The sequence below is a fragment of the Merops nubicus genome, unplaced genomic scaffold (genome assembly GCF_000691845.1).
Source record: "Merops nubicus isolate BGI_N331 unplaced genomic scaffold, ASM69184v1 scaffold32105, whole genome shotgun sequence".
Lineage (NCBI taxonomy): Eukaryota > Metazoa > Chordata > Aves > Coraciiformes > Meropidae > Merops > Merops nubicus.
In genome coordinates, this window is record NW_008610987.1 from 372 (window position 1) to 10,527 (window position 10,156).

The window sequence follows — 10,156 nt, forward strand, 5'->3', positions numbered from 1 at the left end:
AACTCAAAGCATTGCTAGGTATTGTAGTAGGAGCTAATGAAAGGTTTATCTAGTGCAGTGGGGATGAAATAGTTTCATTATATTCAGCAATGATGCTTGCAGTTGTAAGTTTTAGAGTCCATGTCAGTCTACTCCCTTGTGGTGATGACTGACTGCTAGGTTAACTACGTAAAGAACACAGTTGCTTGTTTATATACCTAGTTTCCTATTTATAAATCTTGAGCTTAGTCTTCAGAAATATCCATATGTCTGTGAACCTCTTCAGCATTTCCTGAAAGCAAGGCTTTAAGTCCATTTGTCAATCATAACAATGAAGTGATCCAGTCCACAGGTTGTCGCCTCCTGTGGCATGCGCATGCCACGTTCTCCAAGGGGCCTCACAGGTGAAAACCTGCCAGTAGCGAGGTCAGCGTGGGCCACGTTCGTTCACTGGCCTGGTCTTGGAAGTGGCATTTCGGGAACAGGGGAAGGGACAGATGAAACATCTCTATCCATGACAGAAACTTGAACTCTTGACAGCTATGAATAGGTTAGGTCTTTTTTCATGCACCTTCTAAAATTTGAGATTAGTTTACGTAATGTCTTTTGATAATTTTGAAACATTTGTAGATATGTAACCATTTTGAGACCACAAGGATGAGGAAGTTTATTATTATATTAAATATTATCTCCTCGGTGTTTCAAATTTGATGCATCTATATACACCTCCTGTGGCATTCTCAGCCTTCTTTGACAGAAATTTGGCATCCTGTAGGTTCTGACTTCATACAAATGGGAAGACATATTTAGGTTGACTAGAAATAGTTCCTTTTGTCAAGTGTATTTCATGGAATTGTTGCTGTTTTGTAGCCTTTGGATAACAAATTTAATACTAAAAAGTTGTTCAAATTGTGGCACTTCAGTCATTCAAAAACATTTTGTGCTGCACAGAAAATACTGAATGTAAAGGTGCTCCCTAGAGAGAGAAAATTGAATTACTAAGCCCATTTACAGGTCAGCCTTATTATGACTCTTATCAATAGACTGTGTAGTGTCTAAAATGTATGTGTTGGGGTGTCCTCAGAATGCAGGATTTGAGGACTTTTTTTTTGAGGTATATTCCCATTGGAATTTGTTTGCTAATCATTACTCATGTGTGTAAAGTAGAGTTTAGCTTAGAATTTGCTGAATTTCCAAGTACCTCCTAATTTCTAGTACCTCCCTACCTCCAAGTTCCATTTCGAGTAAGTTTTCAAAGCTCATTTTCTCATGTGAATTGCCCCAAAAGGCAGAAAACTACTTCTAGTCCTGAGTGTCATCACTATTAAATTTTGGTAGCATACAAATTGAAACACACCTTAGCATTCCAGAAAGATTTTTTTAGTTTCCTTTTTTAAAAAATTTTATTAGGCATTCTGTGAATAATCATAAATGTGAAAGTAAAAGGGGGCTGTTTACTAGTACATGTTCTTGATACGCTTATTTTCCTCTTGCATATCTTTTAACTTGCATCTCGTTGAAACTGTGTATTGATAACTGAAAGTTGAACAGAAATGTTTCTCTTGCCGTAGATAGAGGAACAAGAAAATCGTAGATGGGAATAACCAGAAAAGTGAGCAAATGTGTGTTAAAGCATATCTTATCTTTCTTAACTATTTCTAGTCAGGTGATATGGAAGTTCTTGCCATATTGGGGGATCTGGGCAGAAAAGAAGGGTTTGCTCCTTTACCATTTCTGGCACGTAAATTTTTTGTAGAATTTGACAGCTCTCAAGGCCTTGTTGTACCCTGAAATTGCCAGCGATGCTCTTGTATTAAAAAACACCACCAACAAAAAAAACCAACCAAACAACAACAACAAAAAAAACCCAAAACAAACAAACAAAAAATAAACCACAAACAAACCAAACCAAACCAAAAACCAGAAAGAAAAATAACTTACATTTATTTTGATTTTGTATGCCCGAGTAACTTCATATCTCTGACTACAAATCTGCCCACAGTCAGCTTTAACAATGTTGCCTTTTTTTTTTTTTTTCTGAGACCATCCACTTGTATCAGACCTAATGGAGCAACATGGCTGTTTCATTGGCAAACGATGAAATACTTCCTTTTGCTTTATTTTTAATAACTAGAAGTGTTTTCATAAGTAGCTGTATTCTGTCCAGAGTCTTGGAGCGTTTGTTTGCTTTTGATTTTGTACTGATGCAGTTACTAAAGTGTGCAGAAGTTAATACTAAAGCTCTGGCAGGAAGTACAGTGGAAGGTGGGTTGCGGTGCGAAGGCGCAGTGACCTAGGAGAGACTTAAACTTTGTCATCTGATGCAGCATATGTTAGGAAATAACATTTGCATCAACCCTTCTCACCTTGATTTAGACTCATATTTAAAAGAAAGGGTCTTACACAGCTTGTATTTGGAAATTAAATTTCTTGGGCTTATGGCATTAGATTTAAATACTAAAATTTCACTGCCGTTGGGAAGAAGGGGTGTGTGGCTTTTTCAGATCATGTTATCTGACCAGAGTGTTTTCTGGATGTCTCAGAGTAAAATGAAACGAAACCACTTGAACTGTATTACTTAACCTTCTTGCCAGAGCAAACTATAGATGGAAAATACTTCCTTTTAAGACTACTGAAAACCTTTTCTGGTGTGCAGTTCCTGTTCTTATGCTAAATGTGAGAATTAAGTGAGGAAAAGACAAGAATTTAGTAGTAAAGAAACAATCTGAAGCCAAACTGGTTGGAGAAGGAAGGATGAATGCCTCAAGCTTAGTCTTGCAAGGTACTGAGCACGTTAGCTTCTGATTCATCCTAACACTTCTCTCCAGTTTTGCAAGTAGTGTGGTTGAAATCAGTGTTATTATTCATCCTCTGGTGAAGTGTAGTGAAGCATACTTATCCTCAGTGAAGCCTATCCCTACGTGCTTCTGTGGATTTGGACTAAGGGGTGTCGAACATGATTGGCTCAAGCTCTTGAAAGTCCAAAGTTTCACCATACTTGTTACTAACAGGACTTGATGTCATTATTCTAGCATCAAATGGCATAAGTCAGGGAAAAATGTGAGCAAAACTCTTCAGCTGAATTTGAGGGTTAAGAAAATATCTTGTAGAATGCTTTATTGGCTTATAATCGGCATGAATGTATTACCTTACCAGTTAAACCCTTAATGTGCTAAATGGTTATACAAATTCGCAGTAAGAAGTTAATTCTTTGCCATTGGAGTTTGCAAACTTGGTGCAAACAAAACCAGATTGCAAAGTGGGGAAGGAATTGTACCAAATAACTGGAAGCATGCTGAGTTCTTACAGTAAATGCAGCAGCTTTCTTCTAGTAATTGTTGCAGAGCTGTTATCCATCAAAGCTGTTAGTGTCACTCTAAATTATTGTATTTGCATGGTAAGCTTTCCGTAACTGCTGCTGTTTTGAGAAGGTGGGAGGGAGCTCATAAAACATCCAGGCATTCGGTCATGTTGGAACTTCTGAGTAGCTGCTGAGTACCCAGTTCTGTAGGATTTCAAGTGTCTTGGCTGGTGTCTGAATCCGCAGCATCAGTGATATAGATATTTAAAACAAACAAACAAAAATGGTGCAAGGCTTTTTATTTTATTTGTAAGGCTTTTTAAAGACTTAAATTCAAGCCATACCCTAATGGCTTTTTATGAGTATATCCTCTGTTGCAATCAAGGTAGTATTTTCATATACTGTATCATTTGAGGAAGTAAAGGTAGAAGGGAGTAATACTCAAACTCTTGTTTTATATGTAACTGCAAAATATGTTATGTCAAAATAGCATATGAATGCTAATAAATACATTGGTGTACTTCACTTTTTCAGTCTGTAAACATCTAAAAATTTCACCATCATCTTCTGGTTAAAGCAGTTTTATTTCATAATAAAGTGGCTGATAATGCATTATTCAGTGCCACACTATTCAGAAGGTATCCATACATTTCATTCTAAGCTGCAATATTTCTGTGTCAGACTCTGATCAGAATTATGAAACGAAGATATTTAATATTCTTTGTGGAAATGTCACAGCCTCCGTATACAGACTTTTTCATTCTTGAAAGAAAGCTCATCTTTCTCAATGATTTCTGGAGAAGTGGGTGGAACGATGTTGAATATCTACACTTTCCAGCATGAAAACCTTTTTCCACTAACTGTGTTTTACTCAGATCTGGCAGTCTCTCCAGATACACCTGCAATCCTGAAAACACACTTTTCTTTGGGGGGAGGGGGCCGAAAACCTAGCTGGTCCCATTTTGGACCCTGTGAAAGTGGTGGCTTTTGAAGATGATGTTTATAATTGTGATAAATTTTATTAAGAACTGAGAACTGTTTTTGGTACTCATTTGTAGTCTTTAGCTACGATTAGGTTGCACAAGTTCTGGAATTTAGCCTTTCTGCTGTCAAAGTCAACGAAGCGTTGTTTGTCATGGGTGTATTTTACAAAAACATAAACACAGCGTATTTTAGGTTGATATTATAATGTGTGTGCATCCCAGGTTCTGAACTGTATTACCAGCTCTATAAAGCAATAATTATTTTCTGATCTTTTTCTCATCTGTCTTGCATGACAGTAATCTCTTGCTCTGTTTTCTGGCTCTTAAACATCATTTTGTGGTTTTTTTTTTTTTTTTTTTTTTTTTTTTTTTTTTTTTTTCCCAGCCTACAAGATCTCAAATATCCTATTATTTTAAGATTTAGAAATATTTATCTTTGTATATTCTTTCCCTCCATTAAATGTGCCAGTGGAAACATGACTTGATTTTTACTGTGAATGGAGGAAAAAAAAATATCACATGAGCAGACTGTTTCTGCAGCATCATTCTTCTAATTTCAGATGTGCAGCATGAAAGCAGCTGCAGTCAGCTGACAGCTTGTGGTCATGTTCGGATATGTGTGGGGAAGGGGCGTGCTGGTTTAAATGCATAATAAAGCTGTTGTTTCGTCACCAGGAAGCAGGGCTGGTAGCAGCCCAGGGGAAATGAGAGACAGTAATGTTGCTGTAGTGGAAGGGAAGTCTTGTTGCATAGAGCCAGAGCTCTCTGCAGGCAGCTGTTAGCATGCACCAAGGCAAAATGGCACAAATGTATTTTGCTTTCTGTAAGGGTAGAGGATAAGTGTGAGGAGCAGATAAAAGCCTGAGATGGACGTGCTCACGAGGAGGATGAAGTTATTTTTTATGCTCTACTGCCCTTTACCTCTGTTGGTACCTTCCGGTGAAATCAGTGTAGTTGTATTTTTAGCTTGCTCTATGCAACATCAATATGACAAGATAATTCTGTCTTTACATCTGTAAGCAGCTTTTACTATGTTTTCCTGTTTTCTGCCAGCTGCAGTTTACAAAGGATATCACAGCACTGGTAAGAAATGTACAGTAGCCATTTCTCTGGTGGTTTTGCAAGGCATGTTTTTCTTAATTTGTGAGAAGCAAGAATACAATACAGTAAGTCTGTTGGAAATGAACTAGATAGTCTGAGCTGAGTTTTCTTCATAATGCTAATCTCTTAATTTGTGGTTTGTGCCTGTGTTATTTGGTTCGTTTTCTCTTAGCGTGCTTTAATATTTTGCACTTCACTAACGCTCCGTGTAACATTGCAGCAGTATTGTAAATGCCTCGCCCTCCTCTGTACTTTGCTCTCTATTAATTTTATGGCTGCACTTGAGCTTTTATAACCTGTCTAGTGTTAAGACAGGGCGCATTGATATTCTGGAATTGAGCATGTTATGAATTGGAGAGGAAATGCTGTGATATGATACCACGCCTTAGTGTGTAAAAGCCCTGAGAATTCATTTTAATCCTCTGTTGCATTGGCAGGCTCTGCATTGGCTATTTATTTCATTATGTTTAAACTGAACAAAGTCATGCTAAAGTTTTTCAGTAACAGGTTATTGTTTAAGTATTTTCTCATTGATTTATTATTTTGAATGTTCTGTTAATTTCACAGAAATTAAATGCTGCTTCTCTAAAAGGCTACAGAAACAATATGAAGTGTAATATAACCATATTTTCTCAGGAGCCAGACTCTTAAACATAAAGGTGCAAATAAACATGCTAAGGAAATTAATTTGAGATTTTAGTTTAGTGTGTGGACAGTGATTGATGTGTATGAATTTTCATGGTTTGTACCTTGAACTTCATGATGCTAAATATTAATAATATTTTTGCAGTAAGGTTTGTGTGCCATGTAGTGGCTGTCTCCTGTGAAATATAAGATGACTTAAGGGGTGTTGGCTCACAACAAAGATATTTCTGCTTCAGGTTATTCATTTTATATTTAGAATCAGTAGTTTTATGTAGAAGACATGTTAGAGGAGTGTGCACATATATATATTTGTGTGTACTTTTCATATGTACTGTATTAAGTGAACAGAATTCTTTTATACACTAAGTGAACAGGAATTTTTTAGTGCTAGTTGAATATATTATGCAGCATTTTAACCTGTCAATTGCTGTGAAATTCTGGTTTCCATTGGTGAGAAGTTTAAATGGGAAGAATGTGTGAAGCATCATGATAGAAAGCAAAATTAAAGGGGAGAAAAATACTATGATTTGTGCTTGTGGATATTGGGACACCTGCCTCAGTGCCCTGTGGTATTTCATAGAATTGGACATCAGTTCTGTTTGCTAATTGTTGAGGGAGAGAGTGTTGTATTGTGATGATTTTGCTTGTTCTGTGTTTCTGCGCACAGGGGACATAGAATGCTGTTTCATCTAAAATTATTGATAGTATAAATTTTGTACTTGTGTTCCCTCTCTTGAAGTTTGCTTATGCAAATGCTAGATGGTGAACTTTTCCATCTCCCTTACTACTGAACGCTCACGTCATCTTCTCTCCACAGGCGTATTCCCAAGATGCCTACCTGAAAGGCAACGAAGCCTACAGTGGTAATGCTCACAACATCCCTGAACCACCTCCGATATGTTACCCACGCCTGACATCCACAGCTTCTGTTACAGCACAAGCTGGTGACAAAGTATCTTCGGACTTCCTGCTGGGGAAACAGCAAGTCAGTAGACCAGTACGGGCATTGACACAGCCAGAGAGGGCCTACAGAATGGAAATACAAGTGCCTCCATCACCAACAGACATTGCAAAATCAAATACAGCCGTGTGTGTTTGCAATGAAACCGTAAGGACTGTTATTGTGCCTTCTGAGAAGGCTGTAGATTTGCCATCTTGTAGAAATAATCATGCTGTTCCATCACACAGGACAGAGGAGGTAAGATACGGCTTAAAAGATCAAACCGGTCTAAAAGCGCGGGCCACATCGCCACCTTCTTCAGTGTCCACTGCCATTGTACTTCCCCAGACTCCAATAACAAGGCCAGTTGATCCAGCTGGACCGCTCAATAAAGCTTCAAATTATGTAGTATGTGCAGAGGGAATCCCAAGCACTAGGCCTCCTGCTCAAGCTACAGACTCGCCCTCGGTCTCTGCTAACCATTACAGTTCACCAGCCTCCCACCAGCACATAGACTGGAAGACGTACAAAACTTACAAAGAGTACATTGATAATCGGCGCATGCACATGTATGGCTCCCGGACCATACAGGAGAGGCTGGACAGTTTAAGAGCAGCTTCTCAGAACACAACGGATTATAATCGGGTGGTGCCGAATCGCACTGCCTCACAGGTACGGCGCAGGAGCACCTCTCACGACAGAGCCCCACAGGCCGTCCAGATACGGCAGAGGAGCGTATCCCAGGAAAGACTGGAAGATCCCGTCTTGATGAAAGAGTGGCCACGAAGTGCTTCGCAAGATACTCTGACTTCACCTTCAGTTAATGCTAGGAATCACAGGGCTCGGTCGTGGGATTATCTCAGCAAACAGGGTGAAGTGCTAGAAAATTTTCATTCTGAGAATCTGATTGCAGATATGAATGGAGATAGGAGAAAGACGTACAAGTGGACAGGGTTTACCGAACAAGATGATCGGCGAGGTATTTACGAGAGATCTAGGCAGCATGCATTTCATATGTCCCTTCGAGGTCAGAATTTTTCTACGGCTCCCAGTGCTTATATTTCAGACAACAGGAGAACAGGTAGTAGAGCTTCTCTGCCTGGTTCTCACTTTCAGAAAGTTCCACCAGATATGAAAACATTACAGTCTTCTCGAGACTTGCAAACTCCTGGGGGAGTTTCAAAACCTACAACTGTTTCACAAGAGAGATTGTCTCTCACACCAGCCAGAAGTTCTAAAAGTAGCTCTTTGAAGAACTCTGCTCCCTATGCAGCAAAATCATTTCCCCTTAATCAGGGCCTGGATGCTATTGCCAGCAAAGACCAAAGAACAGTAAATCACTTGCATCAGGGTGGTCTGTTAAATCAACAGTCGAGGATCCGATCAGAAGGTGCCCCAGATCACAAAACAGAAACTGGCAAAAACATCCAACCCTCCTCTCTGTCTCCAGCTTCTGCCAAACTTATTCAGCCAACAAGTGAGAGTTCAGCTACCTCTGACAACATAGATGGTTCCATCAGACAAAAGACTCACGATTTTGAAAGGGAAGATTTCCATGAGCCTGAAATTCTGCAAACGGATGTTCAGGAAAATGACAAAGACATCGTGGTCATGCGGGACAAATCACCTTCTGGCCATCAAACCCCACAGCCTTTGAGGCATCACTCCTACATCCTTGCTGTAAATGACCAAGAGTCAGCTTCAGACACTACCTGTTGGTTACCGAATGATGCTCGGAGGGAAGTCCACATTAAAAGAATAGAAGAAAGGAAAGCATCAGGTTCCAGCCCACCTGGTGATTCCCTGGCTTCTATTCCATTTATTGGTGAGTTAAACTATTCCAGTGTACATCGAATGCTTTTCTCTGCCAAAGATGGTGGAGGACACCATGCTAGACAGCTGGCTGCTGTAAACCCTGAGGATGAGGGGCTCTTGTCTCATCTAGAGTAATACTAGGTTGGCAAAACTAAAAATTTACTTCACTGGAGGAATAAAATGTTCTGTTTGGAGTCCTAGAGGATTTGTGTGTGTAAACAAACAAAATATATCTCTACATTGATTTAATATCTTTCTAGAATTTTTCTTAAGCCCGTGGGAAAGTCTACATTATATAACTCTGCCTTGTTGTCACTCCGCATAGTGCTCTGACGTTATGTATATGGACAACTAGCATCTTCAGCACCTCTCAAAATACTTTTAGTTCTCTAGTATAAAATATATTTGGATTCCAGTAAAGACAGAATATGGATACCAATCAAATTACATAAGGGTAATTTGTGGAAAAAAGTTTGTCAGCTGAATAGATAGTGAAATTTTCTGAGACAGTTGGGAAAGAGAGGAAAGTTGTTTCAGGTGAAAGCATAGCAATAAAATGATGTGAATTTGCATGTAGAGGTGCTAATGTGAATTGAATTAAAGGGTTTGTGGTAGCAGAATGTGAGAAGGCACAAAGATTTGCCAGTGGTCTGTGATACAAACAGGATTGGAATTACAGGGAGTTTATAGGAAGGGGGCTGAGCACTTTTGAGACAATCTGGAAGAAAAGAGGAACTCACATTAGTAGGAAAGAAATATTTAAAAAATCCAGATTTGGATATGTGAGGAATTGGAGTTGTCTGCTAAAGACAGAGTTTTAGTGGCAGAGCATTTTGGTTCTACTCAAGTAGTCAATGCCTGTGTCATCTTTCCCATCTGTTTTTGTTAATTTTTTTTTGCTGTGGCTGGTTTAATGCTTTGGTGTCTACATGTCTGTGCACCGTTTTTCCACATGGATTTCTTTTTATACCTCACTGCTGTTGAATTCGGTATTAGAAGTATCTAGAAAATACTGAATTTTGATTCTCAGACTCACATATGTGAAACACAACTCTTCTTACTACCTTTCAGGTTTTTTACAGATTAGGTTAAGGAAGTTACAGATACAATGTCTTAGCACAATTGTCTTCTACTGTGAGTCTGCAGCAGAGATTTTTTTTTTTCTCCTAGAATTATTTATAATATCTGCTATTAGTTTAAAGCCAATAACTAAAAACAGTGAAGAAGCTTTGTGTGCATCAAATAATGGAAATAGTATAAAAGATATAATAATTCTGGGGTTTTTTGAAAGACTTTTGCTAAGGCATAACAAAAATGCTTTTTTAACCAGCACGTTGGTTTTATATTGAGCTTTCCTATTTGAATGGGAGTTATATAATTTTTTTTTTTTTT

At 38.6% G+C, this 10,156-nt stretch overlaps 1 pseudogene across 1 annotated transcript; it reads left to right on the top strand.

Moving 5' to 3' along the window:
• The first annotated feature begins 6,826 nt into the window (after positions 1 to 6,826).
• On the top strand, positions 6,827 to 8,899 carry LOC103773708 (annotated as a pseudogene). The gene has a single exon (XR_608163.1). The product of XR_608163.1 is annotated as a rho GTPase-activating protein 21 pseudogene (transcript).
• Positions 8,900 to 10,156: the final 1,257 nt, after the last annotated feature.